General features: G+C 35.8%; 1 protein-coding gene across 1 annotated transcript in view; it reads left to right on the top strand.

The window, feature by feature from the left end:
* AGMO (alkylglycerol monooxygenase) overlaps positions 1-18,066 on the top strand; it is a 184,596-nt gene that overhangs the window by 148,059 nt on the left and 18,471 nt on the right. The gene's annotated exons all lie outside the window — the stretch shown is intronic.

Here is an 18,066-nt window from a genome sequence, read left to right as displayed (position 1 = left end):
CATAACTTATCCTGCTTGTTATATTCATTATTCAAACAGCAAAGTAACTGCACACTGTATTTAAATACACTTGTGATGTGTATTTAAAAGTTAATTCCATATATTTTGAGTTGTATTTTGAGATACCTCCACTACTTACAGGAAATATTTATAAAATACTGAAAGTGGTTATATTTGGATTTTCATGGAGACATGAACATTTTTTGTTGTATATGATTTTGTATTTCTTAATGTAACTCAATTTAATATTACAAATTCTCTTTTTATTTCTTTCTTTTTCAAGTCTTGAGCAATATCATAACATTTAATTTATTCTGCTTAAAAATGTTTGCAGATTTTTTTGATAATTTTTCTCTAGGTAAACAAAGCTATTTTGCCATTTTTTCAGCTGTAGAAATGCAGTGTTATCAGTATTTCTTATTATTTGTCTGTTTTATTGAGTCTGATAGAAAATAGGATATTAATTATGCTTTCACCACCACGTATTTATCTTTCGTGGAAGAATGAGGTAACACAGAAGAAATTCTCCTGGTAATCTTGCCATTCAAGACTGAATTTTTTGCCAGTACATGTCAGCAATATCCCACTTCTAGGTATTTTTACATCATGAGCATTTCCTAGAACATAAGTCATTCTTTATTCTTTTTACTCCACACTTGCAGGTTTCTTTTAAAAAAAAAAAATGGGATAAGAAACTAAAAAAAACCCTAACCTGCCAACCAAATCCACAACAAATTTTTCTGAGCACTTTCATCATTTCAGATGTTTTCTTCCACTTTTTAAAAAGTGTTTGTTTTTGTTGCATTTCAAAAACAATAGGTGTTCCTAGCTCTTGTGTATCCTTGCTTCAGAAAGCAATAATTGTTATTTGTTTTGAGGCATTAGTACAACTACTGGTTGTACTTTCTGGTTCTTTCTTGAGTCCTGTGTGATACAGCTCTGGCTCCACCAAAAAGTTGCACAGCACAACAGAAGCTGATCTCTAGAGAGAAATGGTTGGTGCCAAGGACCTCAGTCTACACTGACATGTTTTACTTGGGCCTCTTCTTCAGACTGAATGCCCAGCAGCAGCTGGAGAGCATCAGGAGAGCTGCCAGAAGGCATCTTCCACTTGTGTTTCACTCCAAAGGAATCCAGTTCTAACACTTCAGAGCTGCAATGTGAACCGAAGCTCAGGAAGCAGGGATGACTAAATCAGGAGTTTTAGTTTTAAATTATGATCTCAAAACACTGCGGTAAACATCCCTACACCTTAGAATTTTCCCAGTCAAAATTTGGAATATATATTAAGAACAGAGTTCATTTATTTTTCCCTTGTCAACATCCACCTCATATTCTCATATGTCCTGTCTCCAGGTTGGTTTGTCCCTTGCACTCAGGCAATGAGGAACTCAGTTTCTTATACTCTTTTAAAGGCTATGTCAGACAAGTTGAGGGGTTTAGTTTACATTTTGGGTGAGCCAGGATTTTATGCTTTTAACTGTGTGTTCGCAGAGAAAGCAAGTGAAAAAGGAGAAAGATAAGGATCATGTGAGGCTGATGTTCCTTATGGAAAAAAACCCAGAACAACGGTACAGCTGCGCCCACGTCTAAAAATTACTGACTCATAATAATTAGGTAAAGTCAGTTCACTGACTTAACAGCACCACCTTATGTTATTATTGTTTGTCTTGCTGTAATGCTTAGGTTTCTGTTAAGTTTCCCCATTCCATCATGCTAGAAAGAGTCTGTTTTCCACAGTCCAGAGTTAGCACAGAATTTCACAAGTAGGTAAGACAGAATGGAAAAAAATCAACCAAAAAAAAAATATCTCAATTCGTTTTAGAAACGACACAGTAGTTCTGTTACAATGCATTGGCAAGGCATTGGAACAGGTTAGGTGTTAGGGTAGTTGAAATGAATAGTACCAGGCAAACAGTATTTGCATGGATACTGAAAGTTACTCTTTTTGTTCAAACCAAGTAATTTCATGTGTTTCAGGGGTGTTCCATAGCAGAGCAGCTGTCTTGCTGGAATTGGGGTTATCAGCTTAGACATAGGTAATGGATATTATCATTTAAGCAAAGTTTCAGTTGTTCTTAGATTACCAGTCACCTCATAAGACAGTGCAGATACACCCTGTATGAATTAACTATGATGTTCACACCACTACTATATACCATATTTACTTCACATATATGCTTCCTGAGCAAATACCTGTGTATGACTTCCTTTATTGCTTTGCACTTCTCTAACCTGACCCAAAAAGATACAAAGTGGTCAAACTTGCCCAGTAATGCCCATTTTGCTTCAGCCCAGGTTTTGCACCTGAGTGCCACATTTAAATGTAAGCCATCAATTTGTATTTCAACTCCAAATCTTCTAATTTTTTTTAAATCACAAGGTTTAGGGTGTATGTGCATATAATTTTTCTCTAGATAATGGTTCATAATATTTTTATTACTTTTTTCATATAAGTCAAAATTTATTGTGGAGATTTCTTAAATTATTAATTCTGGTGTAGATTGACAAATCATTTTGTTGGTGAAAATCTAAGAATTTGTTGATTTCTTTAAATAGATTAACTTAGTGCAACCATTGAGCACAAATTATGAAATACACATATCTATAGGAGCAGAAGACTTGTCATCACTGTGCCCAACACTTGCATCACATTATAATACTGAAAAAGCTTACTGACTTATTTCCATTAATTTTGGTAACTTATTTTGGCTGTTGTGCAGTCCAATCCTTGCAGAGTTCCAGTACTTAATTTTAAAATTTATGTGCTTTGAAAAATTGTATAAGGCAAGAAATATTCTTTCACTTTTTATGCTGTAGCTCAGATTTACATTTTTAGAGCTTCCATCAACTTTGGCAAAATGAAGATTAGCTTGATCCAACTTCTGAAGCTGGGAGCTAAGCCAAAACTCTGGTACTCAGAGATCTGCAAAAGCATGTTGCTGCTCCATTACCTGACATTTCTGGCCCTATTTTCCAGATTTTTACATACTCTTTTTATTTTCTTTTGTGTGTAGGGCTCATATTTTCTCTTTCTCTGAGGCTATAATCAGATTCTATTTTCACTTAGTATCTTTTGCACATCACTGAAGGCATTATGAAGCCTAGCTCTACTACTCTATTTCATCCTAATTAAAAAAACAAGCCTAAAATTTTCCAAAATGCTGATGCTGACCAGAAGTAGTCTTTGTTAGTAGTTTTCTCAGCACCTGAGCATTTATTCTGAATGGAAAAAAGTTTGATAAAATATGCAGATGTGCAGCTGAGCATTAATAACCCAGTTACAATCAATCAGGAAAGGAATGGTCCAATTATTCCACAGATATTATTTACTGAATCAGAGTGTGTGGATTAAGTTTGTCACAGTGTAACTAACTCTGCTGAAAATATAAATGTGTTGTGAAAATAGATCTATTATTAAGGGAATCCTCTTATCTACTTATTTCTATACTTACTCTGCAAGCAATATTTAAATTAATTTATGAAGATACACATTTCAAAACCAAAGTCTGCAGAGCTCTTATTTGCACATATTTTTGAGAATAACTTCTTCATGTTATATGTTATGAAGCATTTCAGAAATGGCTTTGAAGACCATAGAAAGGCAGTCAGTTAATGCAGATAGCTTAACTACAGAAAAATCTGTATTGTCATTTCAAGTAAAGCTGTCGACAGAGATATAATAATACAGAGGATGAAATAGATATTGATTGAATAGATTGATTTTTAATCTTTTAGCTATGTAGGGTTTTGTTTTTGTTTGCAACTGAGTGCCACAAAACTTGTTACATGGTGAAATTTCATCTGCAAGATAATATGTAACCTTTGCAAGTTGGAGGTTATCAAGGTGTTTTACGGGCCCTTTTGTAACACATTTTAAAAAGAAAAATAGGGGAAGAGAATGGAAAAGTTGGCAAATGGTCTTGTGATAGTAATTGAATAAATAGCCAGGAAAAACATTAAAGCTCATTAAAAAACACACTGAATTAAAAAATCATACATTTATGCTGCTCTAATTATCCTCTTTCAAATTAAATAGATAAAAGGCAATGTTGCTAACTGTAGAGCATCACCTTGTTCATTAAGTAAAAAAAAAAGACATCATTATTGGAAAAGTAGAACACTATCAATTTGCTTTCTGATATAAGTTAATTAAACATCAAATAATTTAGAAGTAAATTTTTTACCACTGGAGTGTTCGGAAAATTTAGTATTTTTGAGGTTTAACTTTGTGCTAATAGGGTGATTTTTGTTTGGAGTGGGGAGGTTTTTCCCTTAGTGTCTGAATATATTTTTCTGCCTTTGGAAAAAAAAGCACGGTGCCTTTCTCTTTGTTCCTCTTCCCTCACATCGCTATCGATGCTCATTTTCAGGGGTAGAAAAAGGAAATTAAAGATGTGGGGTGTAGGAAACTTTTGTCACACTTTGCAACACAACAAGACATAAATTGAACTCAAATGACTTCAGCAATTTGTTTCAAATGTTTTCAGCTAATCCTCCAAGGCTTTTCCCTTGACACCAGAAGAATTTTCCACCTTTTTTAGATTCATTCTGTTGTCAGTGGCCTACACATGCATGTGCTTCAGCTTGACAGGTCACAGAAAGTATAGGCCAGCCATTCACCTCCAGCTGCCCCTACACTCAACTTCCTCTGAGCAATATTGGCTTCTGCAACTAAAAACTGCTTTTTACATATAATGAAATTCACAAGTGCATTGGAGGAAATGTGATTTTTTTTTTCTGCCCCCACAATTTCAATAGCAGTTTATTCCTTTAAAAGGCAAATTGAAGAAGGGAATAACTTTGAAAGCAAACTGGAAATATAAAGACAGGAAATGAGTCTGTGACTGTATAACTGAGTTCATAAATGGGTCCTTTTTTGGTATGAAACTGGGCTTTTAAAGTAGAAAAATCACCTACTTAACAAAACCATTCGCTGTTTCAGCACTGCAGGAGCATGAAATAAATCCATGTTTCTTTCTAATATATCATTCAGTCTATCAAACTACTTCCAAATGACCCAAGTTGTAGCAGTGCAGCAGAAGGTTCCATACCTCTGCTGGGACAGTGAGTTTTTAAATATAATCCTCTGAATTTCCTTCTTCATTCAGGTTTACAAAGATGCCTATAAATCGTCCCTTAATCTGAAGGTGGGGCAAGCATACTCTTTCTCAAATTACGAGCTACAGACACTCTAACTTCCCTCAGAAACCCCTTTCTTCTGTAGGGAGAATTTTTGCATTTTAATGCATTCAAGCCTAGTCTCCTGCATAAGTCTCTGGAGCATCTGTGCATGCTCATTGTGCATCAACAGCTATTCAGAATCAACAAGATTGTCCCTAGTCACTGAATTACTGAAGTTCTGTCAAGTCAAACAGCATTGATAGAACACCTAAATCACTTTATTAGCATGACATCAAAAAACCCCAACCCTTGCCAACACTGTTTAGAGCAGCATGCAACCATTATAGATTTCAAATTTCCCTCTAGCTCGACTCCCATTTCCCAGGTGAAAAATAGAAGTAATCAGCTGATTTGTGTCCGTCCCTCCCCAGCTCCCCCATGCTGGTAAGTAAAAAGCATGTACACACAAGGCATGCATGTAGTCAGACAGTTTTGTAGGATTTAGACTTAATTGACTAAAAAGAGCATTTCCTTCAAGATTTCCTAGTTTTTCTGCTTCTTGAGAAACAGTTTTGTTTTCCTTTTCTGAACTTTAAGATGTGCTGAAGTATCTTTTCCTATGGGAAAAACTTTTCTTCAAAGCTTTGAGGAGAAAGAAATATTACAAATTCTCTTTTTGCTAAATGTAAAAAAATCTTAGGAACTTTTGCAGATTTGGGTTATCTCAGATTGTGTTGTGCATCACAAGGTGAAAGTGCTGCATAGCAAATGTACTTTGCAAGCAAATGGAGAATAAGGAACAAAATCATTGTGCACATTAGATGATTGCGGACGATTTGTGGATATACAAAGTGTTTAAAAAAATGGATGGTGGTGAATGAGGTGGAGATTATTTCAGTGTCCTGTTGAGTCCATGTGGCTGGGGCTAGCAGCTATGATGGATGACTGGGTTCTCTGCAGGTTCAGATATTCGGCTTTCAGTGGAAGCAGACGTAACCAGGGAACTTTAGAATTCCTCAACTTTTCTATTTTTTTTTTCTCTCTCCTTAGAAGCACCCCTGTGCTCTAAAAGACTACTGCTGTAGTCTAAATGTATCATGATGCTACTTTAAGGTATGTGACCTGTAGGGATCACACTTGAGATGACTGAAAAAACAGAAAGAACATCCTGTATGTCAGAAATTTTCATCTTGGTCTTATTTAGCCTAATCAGCTCTGTGTTTGTTTGGAGGTTTTTTTTTTTTTGTTTGGTTTGGTTTTTTCACGTTTTTATGTGGTTTTTTAAATTTTGCAAGGAGATATAAAACAGGGAATGATAATTACATTTTCACTCTAGGCAGAGTAATAAAATACACTGCTGTCTCATATCATGATTGTATATTATAGAAGAAGCTATAGAAAAATTTTGTGTGGGCAAGAGAGTGGAGGAGGGTGCTAATGGCAGATGTTCTTTTTTTTGTAAATATTAAAGGTGTTACTCTGCTGAGTCATTCTGCTCTATATCTCAAAATGGCTGATTTGAAAACTGTATTTCATTTTATGTTTATTAATGGTCAGAAAAACCTGTGAAGCTATCATATTGCTTCCTCCTTTAAATTTTATTTTTAAAGGCAATTTTGTCTGTCTGTCATGTTAGAATGTGGGGTTTTTTTCTTTCTTTTGATAGGTTATATAGGAATGGTATTTTCATTATACTTGTGGAAGGGAACTTTGAGAAACAATTTAATTGTCTTCATTGACAGATGAATTATATTTTTTTAAGGAAAAAAGGAATGGACTGGATAACATCTTAAACTTATTTAAATATAATCCTTTTTATGCTGTTTTAGAGAAGAAAACGTCATCTTGAGTAAAACAGAATAGACTGAAAACATCTTAAACTTATTTAAATATGATATTCTTTACCGTGTCTTATGGAAAGAGTTTCTCTTTTAAATTCTGAGCCAAATTCCACCATGCTGTAGTCATACAGTTGATATTATTTTTAATATTAGTATTTTTAATGCAAACTATACCATTCTACAATACATTTTGTATTTAAAAATAAGATACGCTACCTGCCTCATAATTACCCAAGGGCAATCAATAGCGTTTAAAATTTAATACTCTTCATCTGGTCAGACTTGTTAAAGCATACAGCTTTTGATTCATATGCAAAAATCAAAGTTGATTTAAATATTTTCTTTCCATTACATGTTCATTCATTATTTTCTTGGAATTTATTTTCAGTATGTTCTTATGCTTAATCATGCATTTTGCTGAATTTGTTTCCTAGACAATTTTCACTTAAGTGTGTTTGAAATAAATCAGTGTATTTTGTGTCCAGTGTAGCATGCATATATGGTAAGTTTTGGATGGCGGAGTAATCCTTTATAAGCAGTACTACTTTCTAAATTACTGTTTTTCACTTAAAAGTAAGATCACTTAATGTACTGTCTTTCCACAATATGCTTTTATCATATGTCAAAGGTATTTTATCATATGTCAAAGGGTATTCAAATTCATTCATGTGCAAACTATCACTAACCATAATTTCAAAGTTCAGTAGGGGTAGATACCTACTTACTACCTTTCGTGCAACTGCATCCAATTTCTTTATCATACCAAAATTCTCCCTTTTTCCCTCTGCCGTTCACTACACTTGATACTGCAGAAAAATTTGTCCCTAAAATTCTGAGGTAGCCAGCTGGGGAGGTGGCCTAAGACACCAGCATCGAACTACAGACCAGACAAGGTCAGATACAGCTCTGCTGGTCAGGCTGCACACAGAGTCTCAGACATGTTATTTCTCATTTATTCTGCTGGGATACACTAATTTGGCAAAGTTCAGAGCACAGTTACCTAAGTACTGCATCAAGGATCATCATAAGTGAATTGATTTACAGATCTTCTAATCTGGTCAGCATCAGCTCTTCCCATTTCTTAGGTGTATCAGTGAAGTGAGCCTAGCTACTACTGCTGTCCCTGGTAAACCAGGGTAACCCATGAAACTTAGCAAAAGGGTAGCAGCTGCCATACCCTTCTCAAATCTGTCTGGGACTTGAAAGGAAGATTCAAGTTCATGTTTTAATGCTCTTTGATTTTGCCCATGCTTTTAAAATTAAGGCCTCCAGTGGTAAGGAGAGGGCTAAGGAACTTTTTGGGGATGTTTGCGTTCTAGAACTTTTGCTTAACGCTCTCAATTTTGTACCAACATTTTCAACAATGCATGAAGAACTTGAACTCAGTTGTGAGGGCTAAACTGAATGATGAAGCCACAAAGCTGTACTCAGTGTCTCTCTGTTTCAGGGGTCATACTGAACATACAGAAGGTGCAAGACTCCTCCAGTCTGTGGAGTCTGTTTCCATTAATGAATAACATTTCCAGGCACTCATATTCAAAGAAGAGGTGAAAATATTGAAGGGTAGGAAATAATTTCTTCACTCCTGCATCTTTGAGACACAGGCCTAAGCCTCCTGTTATGTTAGGTGGATCACTCCTCCATTTTCCTATATTTACAAACTGGAGTTTTTGGTAATTTTAAAACTCTGTGTTTTCTTTATGGAGTGTGCTCATCTCAGGCAGAGTATCGAAAGGTGTATTTCTTTTCAGGAATTTGCCTTCTAAGGTTAGACCTTGACTACCTGAAAAATCAAAATAAGCTTTATAAGTTTTTTTGCTTGTTTATGTCAAGACCTTACAATTTTTTAAGTTCTTTCAGAAATCAGAGAAGTGTTTAGCATCATGACTTTATGTATTCTTAAAGTTCACTTTTTATCACTGAAGCATCATATTCTTGGCAGTACTGTGCTTCTAACTTCTAACCTGATAAATAAAATTCCCCAAGTTAGCCTTAGTTCAAACCCAGATCTCTGACATAATTCTTCTTCAAGAATGCTATTCCACACCTATTTGCCAACTGTTTCTTTCTGACCTTCCTGTTGAAGCCGTTGTCCACCCTCGAGAGACCTTGCAGGTCCCTTAATGTGCATTATCTCCCACATTCCGAGCTTTGTTCTCTCCTGTAAATATCCTGGTCCCCCACCCAGCAATGTTATGAACTCCTGGGCCTCAGGACACATTCTCTTTCCATGTATCATTAACTTGAATTCTGAGTACATCATTTGCTCTTATTATTCAAAGTTATTCTGTGATAATTTTTGTTGTTATTATTTTCTTCAAAGTAAAAATTGTGATTATTTTTAAGCCTGGTATGGGAAAAAAAGTCATTCATGTATTCTGGGTCTTGCTTATGATATGTGCTGAATGAGTCCTGGAAGAATCTATGGAGAGAGAAAAGGAAGATTATGAAATTCAATTCAATAACCTATTCTATAATTAGGCTTTCATGGAATTAATGTAACAGATTACTGAACTTTAGCCTGATTTTTTCAGAAGACTTTCAAATGTTTTGTGTGTCACCAAAAAAGCAAACATAAGTGAACATTTCCTTGAATCATAGGCTAATGGTGAATGACTCAAGGCCATCTTCAAAACCTCCACACTGTTCATGAAGAGAAGGGAATATGACCAGCATGTCTTGAGCTGTAGTGTTTTTTAACTGACTGCACATATAACTGAGAGCAGTATATAGCAGAATGATGTTGCTATGGCCCTGGACATTTCAGGAATTACTTTTCAGGGCTGGGTGGGAAGTCCAAAGGTTAATAGTGAGTTATGGTTCTTTCTGAAATTCTTAAGTGGTGAAAAATACCTATATTCAGTCTGAGAACTTTGTTAGGGACAAGAAAAATCACCCTAAGTAGTTCTTTGTCCTAAAAATAAAAATACTCACTCATTTATTTTCATCTCAAGAAATAGAAATGAGGGGATATGACCTGGGAATATCCTGATAATCAGTACAGGCAGGAATTGAATGTTTTAGATTAGGTAACTCTTCCTGCTGAAATCTCTTGCACCAGAGTGTCTGTTAAGCAGATGAAGAAAAATTGCTGGAACTCATTTTCCTAGAAGAATTTCTTTACATTTTTTGACTTTAATTGGTTACCTCAGTACCCAATAACAAGATATTGAGAATACTGTTCAGAAGCTGCAGCTTCTTGTGTTACCTCATTGAGCTGTCTCATTAAGGAGAGGTTTGGAGTATGGACACGAGTCAGCTCAGGATTTCACCCATCGGAACATACTATTTTTCACAGGAGAGAAATGGAATTTTCTCTAGTTTTCTGGTCCTTCTGGTTACTCTCCTACACTCTAAATCTGTCATCTGCTTACAGTTTTGTGAGTGCTTATGTGCATCTAGCTGAATCTTAAAGAATTGCAGATGTATGTGTATTTTTGAGAAAGACATGCCTATCATTCCTCTTTGAGTTAAATGATCTTTCAAATATCCTTCAAATACATATTTTTCTTTGTGGAAAGGCTTTCTGCTGCATGAGAGTATTTCTTCAGTCAAGCTAGATCATGGTTATATTATTGATAATTTTTAGTTAGGTAGTCTTAGAAATTTTAAGAAAAGTTCTGTAGATATGATGTGTTGGATCATATCTACTGTGTGAAAGAAAATAGATAACCTTGATATACTTTTTGTTTCACACACATTCTGTTCCCTAAATGCTTGCTGTTGTGGTCTACACACAATTCTACTGGCTTGACTTTCTAGTGGAAAGCATTCTTAGATAAATTCATGATTCTGCTTTTGTTGTTTATGTTTGTATCATTCTGCGTACTGTTTTGTTCTCCGAGCTTCTGTAGTGGCTGATTCTTAAGAATGACACCATCAAAAAGATGCATGGGGGAGGACAAAATGAAATGAGAAAGTGAAACAGTCATGAGAAAGGAAAACTAAAACCTAAGTATATCACCTGCTTAGAATTAACCCTATTTTAACAGGTTATAGAGACTTACATGAAATTTGATGGTAGATTATTTTTTCCTATTTAGAGTAGAATGCAGTCTCTAATCCTTTTATGGTTTTAGCTTCTGCAGCAAAAATGCCATGCCAATATCTGTAGGTATCAATCTTTGAATTCAGAACTTATTGAAACATTAAGTTTGTATTATTTTACTCAGATTCATAAAGTACAAGTGAGATGGAATTGAAAGAGCCTAACCATTTATCCCTTCAGTCATTGAGGCAGGTTTAAGGAAGCTGAGAATTTGGCAACAAATATTTTGTGGTTTAGTGTAGTTTCTCCAGTATTCAGCAAGTGTCTGGTATTTTGCATACATTGTTTTCATGTGTTGTCTTTGTCCTCCACACCTTTTCAAAGTCTCTCAAATCTAATTATGAGTAAGGAAAAAAAGAAATCAAACAAAACAAGGAAGATGTACTATTTCTGACATCTTGTTTTCTTCTCAACCAAAACCTCTTTGCCTCAGTTCAGCCATCTTCTTTCTATGGAACTTTATACTATTTGCAGTTCTAAGCCTCAGCAGCAAAGGAATGAGCATGTGTACCATATCCAAGGATATTCTCATGTGCACTGGTAGCTGCTTGCTTTTTTTTTTTGGTGTTTCCACTGCTAGTGGTATGATCACTCTTCTCTCTATTTCCACCACTTTCAATCTCAAGATAAAGTGCACAGGAGTTTAGTCACATTCACTGAAGGAAACATTCACTGAGGAGAATTCCTCTGTGCATTATAGCACTCCACATAAATCCCTTCTGGTGTAGATTATGTGTATTTTGATGTTGTACCAGTGCTAAAATTTGATAATGAACATGCACATTAAGCTTTGTATTATTTTTAAATTTTTCTACAGTGTTGCATTTTATTAATAAGAGAAATACATCCAAAATTAGTAAAAATTAATATCCCATAGGGGAAAAGTGATTCAAATTACATTTTGTTCCATTAGTGAGTGGTCTGTTTGAGAAAACATGAAATACTTTCCTACAAAACTGAAAAATTAAAGATTTCCATGAATTCTGCTATTTACAGCAGTCTATATAATGTGGAAAATTCTATTGCTCTTCAGCTTAATTCTGAAAAGCATTCCTATGATTCCTGTGTGAGTCAAATGGTCTAATATGTATCAGAGAATCATAGAAATGTTTAGGTTAGAAAGGGATCTAGAGATCCTCTAGTTCCAATCCCCCTGCTATGGGCAGGGATACCTTCCACTAGATTGGATTACTCAGAGCCGCATCCAACTTGGTCTTGAACACTGCCAGGGATGGGGCATTTCAATTCTTGGTGAAACCCTTAACTGAAAACCTGTTCCAGTGCCTCACCACTCACATAGGAAAGAATTTCTTCCTTATATCTAATCTAAATGTACTCTATTTCAGTTTAATTACCCCTTGTCCAATATCTGTGTGGCTTTGTAAAAGCTTTGGGGCCTCTCCAGCTTTCTTGTACCCTTGTAGGTACTGGAAGTCTTCCCAGAGCCTTCTGTTCTCCAGGCAGAACAGTCCTGAGCTTAGCCTGTCAATGACTTTTGATATCAGTTTGTTGAGCTGCTGAGTATAAGCTATTAAATTTGAGTTTTTGTTTCCCAGCAAGTCAACAGAACACTGTTTCAATTGACAGAAAAATCATGACTCAATGGGAGAAAAATTACTCAAGCAAGTTAGTAATAAACCCAGCACATTTCTATCTAGCCTTGTGTTAGTTCTTTTATGGATTTTTTCAATCATTCCAGAACATGCTGTTGTGTCAGATTTTATAGCAGAGGTAATCAAAATTTTAGCTTTTCAGCAATTTCTAAGTGTCATTAAAACAAAAGCCCCACCAGATCTTTGCACAGAAATATAGACAGAATTTCTGAAACAAAGGTGACTCTTGATATGTTTTCTTTCAGTGAATCCTGATAACACACTGGGTGAGAATGTGTGCTGTATGTGATGTGAGCACATCACAGAAGTGGCAGCTGGAAGTAGGGCAGCTGTAAGTGTCTGATAGCACTGACTCTGGTCTGCTCTGGGACCCACACTGACAGCCCTGGCATGATTTAGAAAGTCTTGAAAGCCAGATTCATTCTGTCCTAGAGTAGCCTGTCTCTGTCTCCTTATGGGCAGGGTCATGACCCAGTGTATCTGTGGTGTGAGCACAGATGTCTTGATGTACATGGTGGTGGCCCAGCACTACCCTGCATGATTCTTGGAAAAATAGTTTAGGAGTGCATGAGTATATATCTGTTCCTGGGAGACTATTGCTGCTTTTTATACTTTATCTTATTTTATACTTGGGATATAAAGTGGACAAGAATCGGATTTTTTTAACATTTTATATTTTATGTTTGCACATAGCAAAGTATACATGTGCTAAAGAGAAAAGTACAGAGTCATTTTGACAAGTTCTTAATATGCTATTAATTTGGTATCCTTATATTGTTTTGACTTATCTGAATTAATGGAGTTAAGCTTTAATATGAAATTATAGTAGAGATGCATTTTCAATCTACTGTATTATTATTTAATAATGGTTAACTGATTAAATTCTGTCCCTAATCCACTTTCTGTCATTCACTAAAATTGTGAGGGAGGAAAAAAATAGAATTTTGAAAAACTGAGTAGATATAAAGTGGTATAGATCACTTGTTTTTTTAATACTAATGGGGTAGTGCATCACACTGAAGCAAGTAATGGTGATTTTAAAGTGTTGGAAAAGATGATTGAAAGACATTCACACAAAACCACCAATTGCTATGGGCAACGAACTGTGCAAATCAGTGAATTGCTGCATAAACTCTGGCATTGTCAGTCCTTCTTGTTCAAAAGCATGACCACAAAAACTGAAGTAACGGAACAGCAAAGGCCTACTGAATTAATATTTGGGGGATCTGGGGTAAAGAAGTGACTGGCCAGTATTTGTTAACTTTGTCTTTCCTTAGCAGAACCCCGAGCAGCCAGCCTGTGTCACTCACCACATGAGCTCCAGGACAGATTGTCCATTTCCTCTTTATTCCATTATAATTTTTAAACATGAAAAAATTTACTTGAAGCAGATCCTAATCTCTTATCAATAGAAGAAATAATTGGCTTTGATTTCAGTTTCTAGAAATAAGTATAATGTTATGATTTTCCTGTCAGCAAACACATTTTTAAAGGGGGAAATACTCTAAAACTAGGCGAGAGAGAAGATGAAATCAAGCGGAAATGCATTCCTCCCAGGAGATAGGCTGGTTTTTATTTCTTTTCTTTTTTTCCTAAGCAGTCATTAAAATCTGTTTCTGAAATCTTAACTTTATCAACTGCAGATAGGAGGGAAATATGTGTGGAGAAATTCTTGTTTGAATTAGTTCCATTTTCCCATAACTCCAGTTGGGATGCATGATAAAATTATCAATGAAATGTCCTAATTTGATCCTTAACCAAAGGGATGTTGTCCTATGAATCATCTGTGTTTGTGGGAGGCAACACTGAAGCTAACAGAGCAGGAATGGAACCCAGATGTTTTCTGAGAAGCTGGTTGCACTGCAGGCTGTGTGTACTACCTAACGTAGGCGACCATATGGAAGAAAAGGTTGGAAACATCCCATTACAAGTCATATATCATTGAGCTGACAGCAAGGATTTCAGCTTATTTTTATTTAAATCATGAAAGCAGCTGCTCAGCTGTCCAGCTGTATTAAATTTAACCCTTTTTCTGTCAAATGAATTTTGCTTTATGAAATGGCAGTCAAACAGTTTGGTGCTGTTGCAGAAATACCCAGGTTAGAGGGTGTTGTGATGACCCTAGTCCTCTCCTGCAGAACAGCACTAATGATGGCAGAGTCTGCCACTGGGTGACAGTGTCGCCACTCCATACACCTGGACTTCATGAAATACCAGCAAGCCTTTTTGCCTGCAAAGATTGCAAAGGAATGGCATATGCACTGTATAAAGGGAGAACCTGGAGATTTTTTTTCCCTTTTTTGCACACCTTTAGAATGAGTAATTGCAATTTATTTTTTTTTTCATACTTGTTCCCTTCCTTTTTTGATTTTTGTTTTCTATTATTGGGTTTTTTACTTCCCTTAATTTTCCTCCTTATTTTCATTTTTGTTTGTATATGGTGTTCATCAAACTCCATCTCCTGTAGCCTCTCTTCTTAACTCTCTGCTTTTTCTTTTCCGGGCTCCAATCTTTTTCTTTTCTGCTTACTCCCCTATTGTTTTCTTTTTAACTCTAGTGCATAAGTTGCTCTGAGGGATTGTCCCTTAACTGCTTCTCTGTCCCATTATATACACTGCATATTCTTTACTGTGGTTTTTTTTAAAGAATTTCCTTTTTCCATAGATTTGGCATTTATTTAAAAGAAACACTTAATTTACAGAAAGGCTGTTCCCATCAGTAGGAAACAATCTTTGGCTTCCAAACAATCCTTCATGACGTGTTTCAAGCAGCTTATTGATTTGTTATTTTTTAGCACGCTTTTGCTAAAGAAAGAGTCCTTAAGTGAAGCCTAACTGTTACAGTTAAGTAACAGCCATACAGTAAGTACAGACTTTAATTTCCTGTGTAGAAATCTGTAGAAGAAATAAATAAAAGCAGTATTCAGCACAATACTAAACCAGATTAGTCATTTTGGCATGCCAAAGTAAGCTCTTACTGTTTTGGAGACTATATGCTTTATTGTGTGCTGTATCTACCCTGCCCACCTCTATATCAGAGTTCTCTGTTTTTCTGTCAGAGCATGGGGGTTTTCTTATTTTTCATCCTTTGTGTTTTATATTCTAGTCATAGGCCTTTAAGTCTACAGAATATTTTATAAGGATTTCATTCACATTCATCATTGTGAGGCTTTGGGGTAATGAAATGGTATGCTTACATTAGTATTTCTATTTGATACAAATATTTGCATCCAGATTAATTATCTCTTCCTTAAACACAGTGGAAACACAAGGAGCTTAGCAGCAATTGCTTCCAACTGGTCTTCCACTCTGAATAAGAGCAATAGAATGTGTTGTACCTGGCCACAGGAAGGTTCTTCATGCCCAGGTGCATTGAAAGGCAGCCAAAACACTGCCCTCTCGCAGAAGTAACTTCTGTAATAACGCTCTGTCAGTAATTCCATGTGATTTTTCTAGTTCCTGAAAGTTTAGCTTTCCTTTTAATAAAATTATTTCTCTCTCTCTCTCTCTCTATCTTTCTCTCTTTCTCTCTTTTTCTGTTTCCACTTCCATGTCTATCTCCTTAGGCTATTCTTGTGAGACACACAGCTGTACCTAGGGTATAATTTTCATACCCTTAACAGATGGTATTTTCTGTTACACAACAGAAAAAAAGTCACAACCTATTGTTGTGACTTTTCAAGATTTTTCTCCTTGTTTTATCTGGTCTGCAGTCACCCATTGTGTATAGGGTAAGGTTTGATTCTCTCCTTTTCATTACAATTCCTTGTATTGGAAGTAATAATCCAGCCACTACCTGTAGTTATCTTCTGGACTCATGCTGATCCCACTCCTGCTGAGGCATCCTTTCTTTCCTGGTGCAGTGGTGTCATCTCTGTGTGTCAGGTAGCATCTGCTCCTTAAATGAGTACACCATGACTTGGAGTTTTGGGAAGACTCAGATTTGCTCTGACTAGCAGGTATCTGCTTGAACAGCTAGACTTGCAACCAAAATTAGCCTGGAATATTATGTTTCTTTAGGGGACAGATGGAAAAGGTTTACTTTTTTTTTCTGAAAAGTTTTACTTCTTGAAAATATGCCATTTTGGAGGGTTTTTCTTGCTATCACATATTATTCTCACTTTCTACAAAGTTACTGTGTTTGCATTATTTTAAAACAAATTTCTATCTCTGGTTATTATAAAGGACTTGTCTTTACAGTCATTTGAAGTAGCATAATCTTATTATCCTTCCCAAATATTATGTGTTTTGGGTACCATTTTCTCTGTATTTAATCAGTAGAGGTTTGTTTTTGTTTGTCTTTTTTTAAAATGGCCCAAGTTCTTGACTGACTTTTTTTTCCTAGTTATTTGCCACAATTTTAGGTAGTGCAACTGAACTGGAGAATTTAAATTCTTCATTTTGTCTTTGTCTTTCAAGGAGCTGTAGTCTCATTTCCTCAGCTTCTCATATGTGGTTTCTAACTGAGCCAGTGTCAGACCTTCACAATTAACACAACTAATTTAATCATTAGTGTGTACAGGAAAGTACAAGGCAGCATGGACCTGCTTAGTCTTCTAGACATTTTCCAGGCTATCTCAGCACTTTCCAGGGCTTGGGGGCAGTGGGAACCACGGTGAGGTCTCCCCCTGTGGCACGAGAGGCTGTTTTAAGTCCTGGGGTGTTATCACCGAATCTCACCGGAGGAATTCAGTCAGGAACCTGACTTTGCTGAGAGGCCCTCCAGGTGGCAATGCAGACAAACTAACAGGTCACAGGGACAGCTTGGAAATACTGAACTGAGAGGATCAAAAGTTTAGATTACCAAAGTGGTAATTTTATTTGTGTTTAACATAAATTGTCCATCATTTGGACAGGACTGATAATTTTACGAGGCCAGACAATCATTTACAGAAACCACACAAATGCTCCAAGGAGTAATTAATTTATGCAAATTAAAAAAAAAAAGACAAAATTCGACTATAATGCTCTATAATTTAGAATATATTCCTTCTAGAAAATTCCAAGGCACACTCTAGGCTACATTAGTCATTTCAGAAACTCTGACATGGAAAATCTAGTTCTGTTTAGCAGTGTGTTATTAGATTATAGCAAGAACATAAAGAGAAAAGCTGGTTTATGCACCCATGAATTTTAGGAACTGTAATCCCATTTATGTGTACTTCTTTGAGTGTCACCATGGCTTCCCTGATGTTTCTGTTCTATATAAGTGTTGTAGATTTTCTGATTTTATTACAGACTAAAGTTTAGCACAGTACTTGAGGAAATATGTTAGCTTCTGTTGTGTTCTGTAGGCTTTTCTGGACAAAATATTTGTGTGTTTTCTTATCACTGTAAAAACCAAACTTGTTTCCAAAAGTTCTTCCTGTGATGTTTCTAATACCCTAATCTTATAAAACTCTTGTACATTTGTGCTTGTTATTGTGGAATTGATATAGGTA

Source organism: Passer domesticus, chromosome 1 (assembly GCF_036417665.1).
Source record: "Passer domesticus isolate bPasDom1 chromosome 1, bPasDom1.hap1, whole genome shotgun sequence".
In the NCBI taxonomy this organism is placed as follows: Eukaryota; Metazoa; Chordata; class Aves; order Passeriformes; family Passeridae; genus Passer; species Passer domesticus.
The sequence above is the reverse complement of the archived record's forward strand: the minus strand, read 5'-3'. Positions and strand labels throughout refer to the sequence as shown.